The sequence below is a fragment of the Pinus tabuliformis genome, chromosome 8, assembly GCF_031772625.1.
Source record: "Pinus tabuliformis cultivar Carrire ecotype Pingquan chromosome 8, CPIR1, whole genome shotgun sequence".
NCBI classification, from domain to species: domain Eukaryota; kingdom Viridiplantae; phylum Streptophyta; class Pinopsida; order Pinales; family Pinaceae; genus Pinus; species Pinus tabuliformis.
In genome coordinates this window covers 466,814,953-466,826,633 of record NC_142294.1, presented here as the reverse complement: position 1 = coordinate 466,826,633, position 11,681 = coordinate 466,814,953, and the positions used below count along the sequence as shown (strand labels likewise).

Here is an 11,681-nt window from a genome sequence, read left to right as displayed (position 1 = left end):
TAAGAGGGGAGAAAATTATAGTATTCATAACAAGAAATATTATATAGCATATCATACATGACTTTCACACCAAAAGAAAACTGACCTCCACTTTTGCCTCAACACTCTACTACAATGTCTCTCTCATGAAAATATTTCGATACTTTCATTAGTGACACCCACATTTCTTTACCTACATTGCATTGCATTCAATAATTAAACAGATGGCTAATAATGTAAAATGGAAAATTTAAATAAAAACACATATGGGACCATACATTTGCCACAACATTCACCTTTACCCACTACATTTATGGAATCATGGGCTGTTAGAACCTACCCTAATTTCCCACTCAATGTACCAAATAGAAATCCAAATAAACATTTATCGACTACACCTATGGAATCATGGGTTGTTAGAACCTACCTTAATTTCCCACTCAATGTACCAAATAGAAATCAAAATAAACACTTCAATATATTATGAGAATATCATAAATGAAAACAAAATTACTTTTGAGCAATATTATGCAAAAGTACATCTTATGCAATTACCAAAAATCATAATTCTTCAACAAGAAAGGAGAAAGGAGAACCATTATATTGAAATGAGAAGATACACCTGAACTCACTTTCTAGTTGTACACTCTCCTACACATTTGCAAGTCTCTCTCACAAAAATATTTCTATAGTTTCATCAATGCTCCTCCAACTTTCTTTACCTACACTTGCATAGCATTCATTATATAAATAAATCTGAAATAATATAATATGCACTCAATTATACCTTTGCTATGGTGCCTCACATCACAGAAACAAATTCAATACATTTCTTGATCTGTATTGCATCTAAATTTCAACAAACACACATCATATAATCATGAATCAATAAATGAGTCCCCATACATACCTCATTTGACTTTTTCCCACTACACTTGTGGACTCATACACATCTGCAAGTCTCTCACACAAAAATATTTCTGCAGTTTTATCAATGCTCCTCCATCTTCCTTTACCTGCATTTGCATAGTACTCACTATATCAATAAATCCTAAATAATATGATATGCATTCAATTATAACTTTGTTATGAAAACATTTAATTATAACAAAATGAACGGCATTTCAGCGCATTTTGTTAAAACAATGAAAGCACTGAAACAAGTACAAGTTCTCTTGACATAGTGAATATCATGAAAAGCAACAATCGCAATTTGAAGTCATGAACTGTTGAAAAGTGTAACTAGGTTCGGTCTTAATAATGACATATGTAATTGTGATTTTATGTAATTGATGAAAAGAAGAAAAATAAAATTATTATTGTAATGCTTGTCTCATGGGTTTCATGAGCAAGGAATTTTATTTTTAGTAATGGCTCCCATTGTCAGCCTTTAGGTTTTGTCATCTAGTCATAAAAGACAAATTGAGTCAATGACATGTATGAAGGACCCTTCTTGGGCATGTTACATTTTGTGAGTCATTAAGTTAATTATGAAAGCCCTCCAAGACAAGCACAAGACCTCTCCTTCAAGTCGACTTCATGAAGAATAACAATATCTTCACCAAAGAGTCATGTCGGTTCACCCTCTTCAAGTCGGCTTATTACAGGCTCCAACAACTATTTATAGGGCAGCTCAGCATCATTTCAGGCAGAGAATTTCAGTGATTATCAAGTCTGCAGCAAGAGGTGCAAAGCTCACTAAAGGAAGTTTGTTATCAAGCGAAGGAAGGAAGGTATAAACCAAGCTCATTTCAGGTTTGTTTTTGGGTTAATTTCCTCTAGACATGTGGGGTAGCAAAAGATCAGTTGCAACAGAAGGAGCCGAGAAGAACAACAGTCCTTTTAGGCAGCCGAGTTGAAAGAAGTTCAAGTCAAAAGGGAGGCTTAGTCAAGCTAGTAGGAGACTCCATCCAAAGCGAAGGAAAGGCATAAGAAAAGGTCTTATGTACAAGTTAGAATTAGGATTGCAAACCTAGTTCAAGGAGGTCGAAGTGGAAGAGGAGCCCAAACAAAGGAATGAGCAGAAGGTTGACTATCATCAAGGGAACTTGTGTCTTGGTCTTGTAATGGAAAATAGGTCAAGGGTCTTGGTCTTGGTATTTGTCAATTAGAATCTTTATAAGAATAATTTGTTCGGGTTTTCCTCTCAAGAGTGAGAGGTTTTGGCCCTAGCAAATAACCTATATTCTGTGTCTCTCGTCTCTTTATGGTTTATGCTTGGTAGTTGTTTAATGAAGAATAACATTATAATAACATAAGAAAAAGAAGATCCTAATCAAGAAGTAAAAAGCATTCACAAGCAGTTATCTAATTAAGAGAAAACACCTAATCTCGATGCCATAGATTTGTCAACATGGTATCAGAGCTAAGGTGACAAGGTCAAGGAAGGGCATCTTATCAAGGGAAACTCAAGGATCAAATCTCGAAGAAGGCATCAAAGCAAAGATCGTCTTTAAGTCAAGATCTACAAAGGAAGCATTATAACCCTAGATCAAAGAAGGAGTCTACAAAGAAGTCTCTTGATCATCATCAAGAAAACAAGGCCAAGTTGAAGAGATCTACGAATCAAGGTCCTTACCATTGAAGACGTCACTAAGAAGTCATCATTGATCTTCATCAAAGGATCCAAAGAGATCTCACTCTTTGTGGGATCAAGGATCACTCTTGAAGAAAACTACCTTCATCAAGGAGAAGTTTTCTACTCTATATCATCATCAACATCAAGGAAGAAGCAAGGAGAAGGAGCATCATAAGTAAGTATATGAATCTATAAAAATGTCTTTTTGCAAGGAAAGCAACAAATTGGTTGGGGCTTCAAACTATCTTGCATGGAAGAAAATGATAGATCTGAATCTCATTCAAAATGAGGTTATGGATCATGTCAAAGGATCTATCACTAAACCAAGAAGGGAAGATCGTCAAGTTCTTGCAAAGTATATGAAAGGGGAAGTTAGGGTTCAAAGGATTCTCATAGAATCTATCAAGGATCCCCTTATCCCATATGTATCCAAACTTGAAACTTCAAAAGAAATCTATGACAAACTGGTAGAGTTGTATTCCCTAAGCACTGCTGGAGAAGTCATCTCATTAAGGAAAGAACTCTACAAGTTGAAGATATCAAGGGAAGATGGAATAGCATCATACTTTATGAGGATATCTGAAATCTGGGATCAACCACAAGGTCCGGGAGAAGTCATGTCCGATAGAGAAATGACTATAGTTGTATTAAATGCACTGTCGGAGGAGTGGGGTAACTTTACTTCAAGTATTTATGGGAAGAAAGAAGCTACTCCATTCCAAGATCTATGGTCATTGTGCAAGATTGAAGAATCTAGACTAAAGGCCAAATCTGATGTGGGATAGGTGAGCAAAATCAAGCATATGCTACAAAGGCTAAAAGAGAGGGAAAATTTGGAAAGTTTAGTCTTCAAAAAAAAACATGGCTAAAATACAATGTTATGGGTGTTAAGAATATGGGCACTATAGGAGAGATTGTCCTAAGCTCAAGAAGGACAATAACAAAAGAGGAAGAGAAGAAACCCACATCACAGAGGAAGTGGAGGAAGCTGAAAAGAATAAATCCAAGGAGGAAGTAATAGATCTCCATTATTTAGATAGTCTTCCTCACCTAAGTTCTTTTCAAGTCCCTAAGTTTTATGTTGTAAGATATGGCTATCATGATTCACTAAATGGGATGCATCAAGGCATCATAGAAGCATTGAAAGCAAGAGCTCGGCACATCATCGTAGAGAAGCAGTAAAAGCAAGAACTCGAGACATCATCAGACACCAAGAGAGATCAAGAAATTGATTTTCTAAAGTGAGAAGTTCTCAGGAGGAAAATTCGATTGAGGAGATTTCTTGTAGTTGAGGGGCAGGGATAGTTGGGTTGGAGGATCTTCTCTGGAACCCTGAATACTCAGCAGAGAGGCAGAGAAACACCAGTGGAGGCAGCGCAGACCCAGGAAGGACTGACGTTGGGCTAGGAGGGCCCACGCAGTGCTTGACGCAGAGCCAGAAGGGCCAGCGCAGAGGCAGAGCTGCCTTCCAGCAGAAGTCTGAAATTGCCAAGGAGTTGTCGGATCAACCGGGAGGGTTGACATTAGAGCTCTAGGAGGCAGGGAGACCCAGCGCAGAGCTAACGCAGAGCCTCAGAGAGCTCCACGCAGGCCCACGCAGTTACTACGAAGGGGCAGCGCAGTTGTAGCCGGGGATAGTCAGTTCAGTTGCCGGATCAGAGGGATTTGTCGGGTGAAGTGAGGTAATCTCACTAAGTTTTCTGCCAGTGTCTTTTTCTCTGTAACTGGATTGTCGGAAGGGCATCCATAGTTGTATTCAAAACTACTGCTTAATAATAATAAACCCTCAGAGCTACTACACCGGTTTTCATGCATTGAGTTTTTCCGAGGACATTTGTCCAAAAATAGCAGTGTCTATTGTGTTGTATTTTCATTCTTGCTCTGTCTATTGTTTCCGTATGATAATTAATTAAGTGAAGTCTACAGTAGTATTTACTTCGACATTTACCAGTGTTTTAAGATTCGGCCGGCTCGGAACCGATTCAGCTGAGTTGGTCCGAGTCAAGGCCTCACCGGGTAGACTTGGCCAGTGAACCAGTTCGGCCGACTCGGTAATAACGCGGCCGGCTCAGCCGAGCCCGAGCCTACTTGGCCAGGTTGGATGACAGTGGCCCGTGAATTAAAAAACAACGATTTTTTTTTATTTTTTTGCTTTTAGGGGACTCCAAGGTTTTCACAATGATACTTTAATGATTTTTTGCCCCTAAATAAGTTTATCTCGCTTGATCTTGAGAGGTTTGTTTAAGTGGTATCACATATGTAGTAAAGATTCCTTGAGAGGTTTGTTTAGGTGGTATCACATATGTAGTAGAGATTCCTTAAGGGATAGCTTCATCCTTCTTCAAAACCTTCCAATAGGTTCTTTGCTCCTTTCTTAAAGCAAACCTAACTTTGTGGCCCCAACCTTGGCCCTCCAAAGATGAGCATCGAGCCTTGAGTTGATTCCACGTGATGCTACACCCCTTGATGAGCCTCCAAATGCTAAAACACTAAACTTAAAGGCTTGGACGTTGGACAATTTGATGATATGCCCAAATGGACTGAAGATGCCCCCTGGCTAGCCTTGACCCTATTTTGGTGGATGGTGCCTTCTTCCAAAGCACAGATGAGGATGGTTATCATTGAGATGGCTTAGGAGGGCTAGCACATCCCTCTTTGATGCCAATGCTTACCCTTAGGGGTGCCATGTCACTCACATGCTTGAAAAGGGTAACATAGGGTCTCTCCTAGATGACATCATGATGGAGGATGCACCTTTTGAAGATGTACACATGTACTTTGGGACTTTCTTGGAGTGAGGAACACTCTTGGACCCTTGTATTAGTTCCTTGATGACTTACAATCTATTTTGGAGGATAACGCCATTTCTAGCCTCCTCGGTTATGTGTTTTTGTTTTGATCTCTATATCATCATCATGTATGTATTGGATAGTGCACTAGGTGCCATTTTGATATAATGGATATATTCATGAGCCTACTTTGATCATATGTTGTCTTTATCTATATTCTAATGCTATGTGTTTGGAAACATGAATGAAAATCTTTAAATTTATGTTTTTTTTATAAATAAATAAATATTTAATGTATTTTCTACAATGACCGAGTCATTGAAATCGAGCCGACCGAGTCAAAACGGAGTCGGAGTCGACCCTCGGCCGAGTCAGAGTCGGGGTCGGAGTTTTAAAACATTGTGTAGAACACAGTAAATAACTTGTATGGATTAACAAGTAGGAGAAGTAACATCAGTTTGCTGCAGTAGGGGTTCCTATTGTCGAATTTTCACATGGTATCAGAGTTGCAGGTGAAGCAAGAAGAGCATAGACGGTAGATCTAGCGTTGAGCAAAAGAGGGAGTTCGAAAAAGTTGCAGGGGGCAGCAGTTCGAAACCCCCAGAGGGTTGACGCAGTTCCAAGCCAAGAAGGCAGATTTTTGAGGCAGTCTCTAACTGAGTGAGTCAACAGAGAGAAGGAATTTTAAGTTCAAACTTTTGCAGGGGCAGAGGGAGCAGCGTTGAAGCCTCAACGTGAGAGAGCTGATGGGACGCAAATTTTCAGCAGGCCGTTTGCTGGGCTGAAAAACGTCAGAAGAAGAGAAGCACCTTGAAGGAAATTTTCCTCTCCAGACTTCTCGCCAAGAAGTCCATTTTCTCATTGGCTGAGCAGCAGCAGTGAGAAACAGAGGGGATTTTCGACATTTTTGACAGATATGGCAACCAATGGCTATTGGCTTGAGGGATCAAGACAGGTTGGACGAAGCATTCAACTACGTCATCTGGAAGGCTAGAATGTCTTTACTTATAGATGAGAATGCCCTCAAGACATACGTCGACAATGTGTTGGCTGAACCTGGGAATGAAGATCCGCTAAAAAAGTATAAGGCTGAGATGCCAAAGGCTAAAAGGATGATCCTACATGGAGTCAAGGATCATGTGGTGTGTAATGTCGCTAGCAAAGTGACTGCTAAGGAGATGTGGGATGCCTTGGCCACGTTATATCAGGGATCTTCCGAGCAACGGAAGATGTACTTAGAGCAGAAGCTAAGATCTACTCAAATGCAGAAGGGAGAGCATGTGGATCCATTCCTCACGAAGTTGAAGGAGACTCGTGATGAATTGTCTGTTGCGGGGCATACACCTCGGGATTCAGAGTTGGTTAGACTGGCCCTCAATTCTGTCTCAGATGAGTGGCAAGTCTTTGTCCAGAGTATCCTAGGCAGAGCAGCATTGCCTAATTGGGATGAGATGTGGGCAGCTCTAAAACAAGAGGAGCTGAGGAGAGACCTGGTCAAGGTCAAACTTGACGGAAGCAGTAGCAGCAGTGGGTCGAAGCCCAAGGAGGAGGAGGATAATGTAGCCCTTGCATCGAAGGGGCAGTAGGGGCAACAAAGACGAAAGAAGGACGTCTCCAAGGTGAAGTGTTTCAGATGTGGCGAGATGGGCCACTATGCATCCCAGTGTCCTTTGAAGAAAAAGGACAAGGATGAGAAGCACGATCCTAAGGTTGCAACCGCAAAGATCGAACAGGAGGAGTTCGCCATGACAGTCGAGATACCTCCAGGAGGGAGGTGGGCTGATTTGGAGTTGTAGTTCGAAAGAGCTACAGATGGGCAAGATCCTTGAGGAGTCCACCTCTTGGATCAAGACCTTTCTACGGAAGCCCGATTTTGCAGAAGTAGGATGAACTAGTGTCGGATGGTGCCGAGGAGTGTCGAGGAGACAGTTACAGTTGCTAGGAGCGCGAGAGACTGAACAGCACAGAGCAGAGTTGGCAGCAGTGCAGATGGCACAGGGCAGAGGTCAGCAGCAACGGAGTAGATTCAAAGGGTCAGCGCAGAGACTAGCAGCAGTCAGTTCCAACATTCATGTGGTATCATACTGAACACAATTAGTTCAGTAATTTTGGATGTTTTTCAGTTGCTTCTCTCAGCAACTGAGTTGCAGTACAGATGCAGTGTTAGCAGTGGCAACGCTAGTAGCATAGCAAATGCAGCATTTGAGAGGGAGTTGTAATACAGATGTAGCAATGGCGATGGTAATGTCAAAGGCAGCAGTACAGTTGTAGCAGTGGCACAATAGTTGGTGAACGGCATGTCAGACATCAGCAACGTAGAGGACAATGCTTTAGAGTCAGAGCAGTATGCACCAGCAGTATATTGCTAGAGCACATTCCTTACTAAAAGGGAGTGTTGATTTGGGGTAGCATCAGATGTGCTCTAGGCCTAAAATTTTGCAAGGAGGCTTGGGCACATGCATTCCAAAGAACCCAGAAAGCGTTTTGGGAAATTCCACCCAAAGATGATTATATTAAAATAATTAATATTTTTAATGGAGTTCTTAAGTCTAAACTTAGGAAAATTAAAATATTAATGGGTATTAATCTAACTGTGGGTGTAACTTCTAGAAAAATACGGAGATCAAGTCAAAACGATCTAAGCCTTTGATTACGAGTTAATCTAGGCTGTTGGTTGTCCAACGGGAAGATATAAGAAAGGGCTTGAGGGTCATTTGGAAAATACACCAAGAGAGATCAAGAAATCGATTTTCTGAAGTGAGAAGTTCTCAGGAGGAAAATTCGATTGAGGAGATTTCTTGCAGTTGAGGGGCAGGGATAGTTGGGTTGGAGGATCTTCTCTGAAACTCTGAATACTCAGCAGAGAGGCAGAGAAGCACCAATGGAGGCAGCGCAAACCCAGGAAGGACTAACGTTGGGCCAGGAGGGCCCACGGAGTGCTTGACGTAGAGCCAGAAGGGCCAGCGCAGAGGCAGAGCTACCTTCCAGCAGAAGTCCGAAATTGCCAGGGAGTTGCCGGATCAGCCGGGAGGGTTGACATCACAGCTCTAGGAGGCAGGGAGGCCCAGAGCAGAGCTCCACGCAGGCCCACACAGTTACTGCAAAGGGGCAGTGCAGTTGTAGCCAGGGATAGTCAGTTCAGTTGACGAATCAAAGGGATTTGCCTAGTGAAGTGAGGTAATCTCACTAAGTTTTATGCCAGTGTCTTTTTCTTTGTAACTAGATTGTTAGAAGGCATCCAGAGTTGTATTCTGAGGTACTGCTTAATAATAATAACCCCTCAGAGTTTCTGCACTGGTTTTCCCGCATTGGGTTTTTCCGGGGACATTTGTCCGAAAATAACGGTGTTTATTGTGTTGTATTTTCTTTCTTGCTAAGTCTCTTGTTTCCGTATAATAATTAATTAAGTGAAGGTTGCAGTGGTATTTACTTCGATATTTACATTAGAACACAGTAAATAACTTGTATAGATTAACAAGTAGGAGAAGTAACATCAGTTTGCTGCAGTAGGGGTTCCAATTCTGGAATTTTCACATGAAGTAGCATACCTGTGATATTCCATACTTGCCACTTTCCATCATTCCCTCTATTCTATATCCATTCTTCGAGCAGGTGGTCATTGGTCATGGGGATTGGCACACTCTCATCCTCATCGTAGTGTTTGGGCTAGAAAACATTTCCCTAGACGTTGATGTGGCTAAAAGAATGATAAAAGCAAAGAAAGGCACAATAAAGGAAAAATGCAAAAATGGTTGGGATAAAAATTAGTGTGTGGGCAAAATCCTAGCATAAGCTCTATCCCCCCTCCCCTCCACCCCCCCAAATTAGCCATCACATGATTCCTAGAGCATTTGATGCTCCACACATGAAAAGGAACCCCTACATTGTCCAAACCCTGATGAGCAATAAACCATCTCATCTTAAGAGTTAATAAATTTTAAATCTCTCAAATGCAAGCTTGGCCTCCCGAGCTACACACCCATATAAAAACATTATGATAAAGAAGTAAAAGGCACACCAGAGGTGTGAAAAAAGCAAGCCAAGGAAAGGGGTAACTCATGCCTCCACGACTATTCCCCCCTTGCATCTATATACCTAGGATGTTGGACCACCATTAGTTGGTCACTTGGCTATGGCCCTTGGCCCTGAAGTCTTTCCCACTCCATTACCATCATCTACACATGCACCAATGCATTAATGGGCTGAATTGGCGCCTGTCACTTCCCCTTGGGGATTCGAAACACCTAAGAGGATTATCCATCTAGCAATTTCAAACATAAGAGAGGAAACACCTATATGGACTTGGTCTAGTTAGATATTTGATGGTGATCTTTGTGTGAAGTATTGGTTGTGCCCCTAACTTTAACTATGGGCCACTACGATGCATTACCTGATCTAGAGCCTAGATGGGTCATCCTTGAGATGACAAGGGAGGGGTTGTACACCACCTTGGAGCCCCAACACTTCAGATATTTTGATGTCATGTCACTCATTTTCCTCTTGTAAGGGTGATGTAGGGCACTTTTGTGCATGAAATATTGTCATGGAGACTTTTGATGGCTTGCACATGATCCTTAAGGCACTTCATGGAGTATGGAGCACTCCTTAACATTACCTCACACTTGAGGGCTTATTGAGCTCATTTGGAGGGTGACATCACACTATTAGAGTATTAGAGCATTTGTTTCCCTTGTAGGTTAAGGCACTAGTCTATAATTGTGCTACTAAATTAAATTTCCCTAAACCCTCTCTCTCTTAAACATCTAGGGTAATCACTAGGGTTTTAAAAACAAATTTGTGCATAATGTGTTGTTTTATTGCATAGGGGTCATTAGTCTAACCTTAGAGAGCATGAACCCTAGCTTTGAATATTTTGGTCATATTAGGCCCTGCCAAGCCCTCTACCTATCTCGGGACCTCCAAAAAAAGTCATCTTGAGCCATAGTATTAGAATACCTTGTAGGTGGCATAGGGAAGCCTCCCTTGTGGTTGAAATCACTAAATAGTAGGAGGAAGTTTGTTGAGGTAATAGTGGCAACCCTTCCTCATTGTTGCCATAGACTTTGGCCCTTTCCCGGTGAGTCCATTCACTGGACCCACTAGATTTTGCAGCAATGAGCCCATGCAATACTTTTTTACACAAACAAGAAGATCAACCTATTTGAGGAGATTAAAGGTGTCTAAAAGGAAAACGTCTATCATACCTTACCTACAAAATTGAAAAACAACAACTAGTTTGAGGAAGATGGGTTCATGGTACATAGTTTATGCACATTGTTTATGTTGATTGACGACATCTATGGCTTCATGTTAAGTTTATGCACATTGTTTATGCTAAATGGGGCTACCTATTTAGTCATTTCCAATTGGTGCACTGTATTTAGCTACAACATGTTATTTTCCATCATTCTCTGCATAATTTTCACTGCAAAGGGATTATTTACACATAATTGCATGCATTCAATTGAAGATTGGCCACTTGAAAGGTTGAAAGACACACATATGAAGGAGGTTTGACTTGCACATCTTCTCATGCTGGCGAGTTGTCCACATATCTTGTCTATCTTGATTGAATAACTCTTCTAGAAAAGCACATTTTAAGGTGAGGTTGTTACTACTATTTGGGATATTTGACTTCATTTATGAGACCATGCTCACAAATGCAAACAAATAAAAGCCATGGGAGTGGAAAGACAAAAAAAAAAGTCACCCTCTATCCCAAAAGATAACTTACCCTCTATGACATGGCCACAACCTTTGCTGTAGTGTCCCAAATCTCTCTCACACAAAGATATCCAATCACTTCATCAGTGGGCCTCCACCTTCATTGCATTTAAATTTAAACAAATGATATAATTATAAAGCAACAAATGAGTTTAATTAAAACAAGCATGGAACCATATAGTTATGTACTAGCAAACAAGTAAATTCCTCAATACATACCTCCATCGCCTTTTCCCACTACACTTTTGGAACTAAACCCAAATATAGGTTGTAAAGACCTGTTCAATTTCTCCACCCACTAAATCCCAAAAAAAAGGGAAAGAAGAAAAATAGATGAATAATCATATAAGAAAAATAAAATATCACGTAAGAAAAATAGATGAAAGAGCACATAAGGAAAACAAAATATCAAATACCAAATTAGCATGGCCGTGCTTAAAAAAAACACGTAAAAGTTATTTTAAAACAAAGCACACGAAAGATGCAACCAACAATAGCAAAAAAACAACAAAACTAAACAAACAAACAAAAAGAAACAATATATGGAGACACTGAGTAGTAATTCCAAAATTCGTCGATGGCCAACCAAGGACACCCTGCACACCAAAAAC

General features: G+C 40.7%; 1 long non-coding RNA gene across 1 annotated transcript; it reads right to left on the bottom strand.

Moving 5' to 3' along the window:
• Positions 1-609: 609 nt before the first annotated feature.
• Positions 610-11,181, bottom strand: LOC149236072 (uncharacterized). Its single transcript, XR_016268373.1, has 3 exons — positions 11,081-11,181; positions 890-995; positions 610-701 (listed from the first exon to the last, which is right to left on the bottom strand). It is a non-coding gene; the product is annotated as an uncharacterized LOC149236072 (long non-coding RNA).
• Positions 11,182-11,681: the final 500 nt, after the last annotated feature.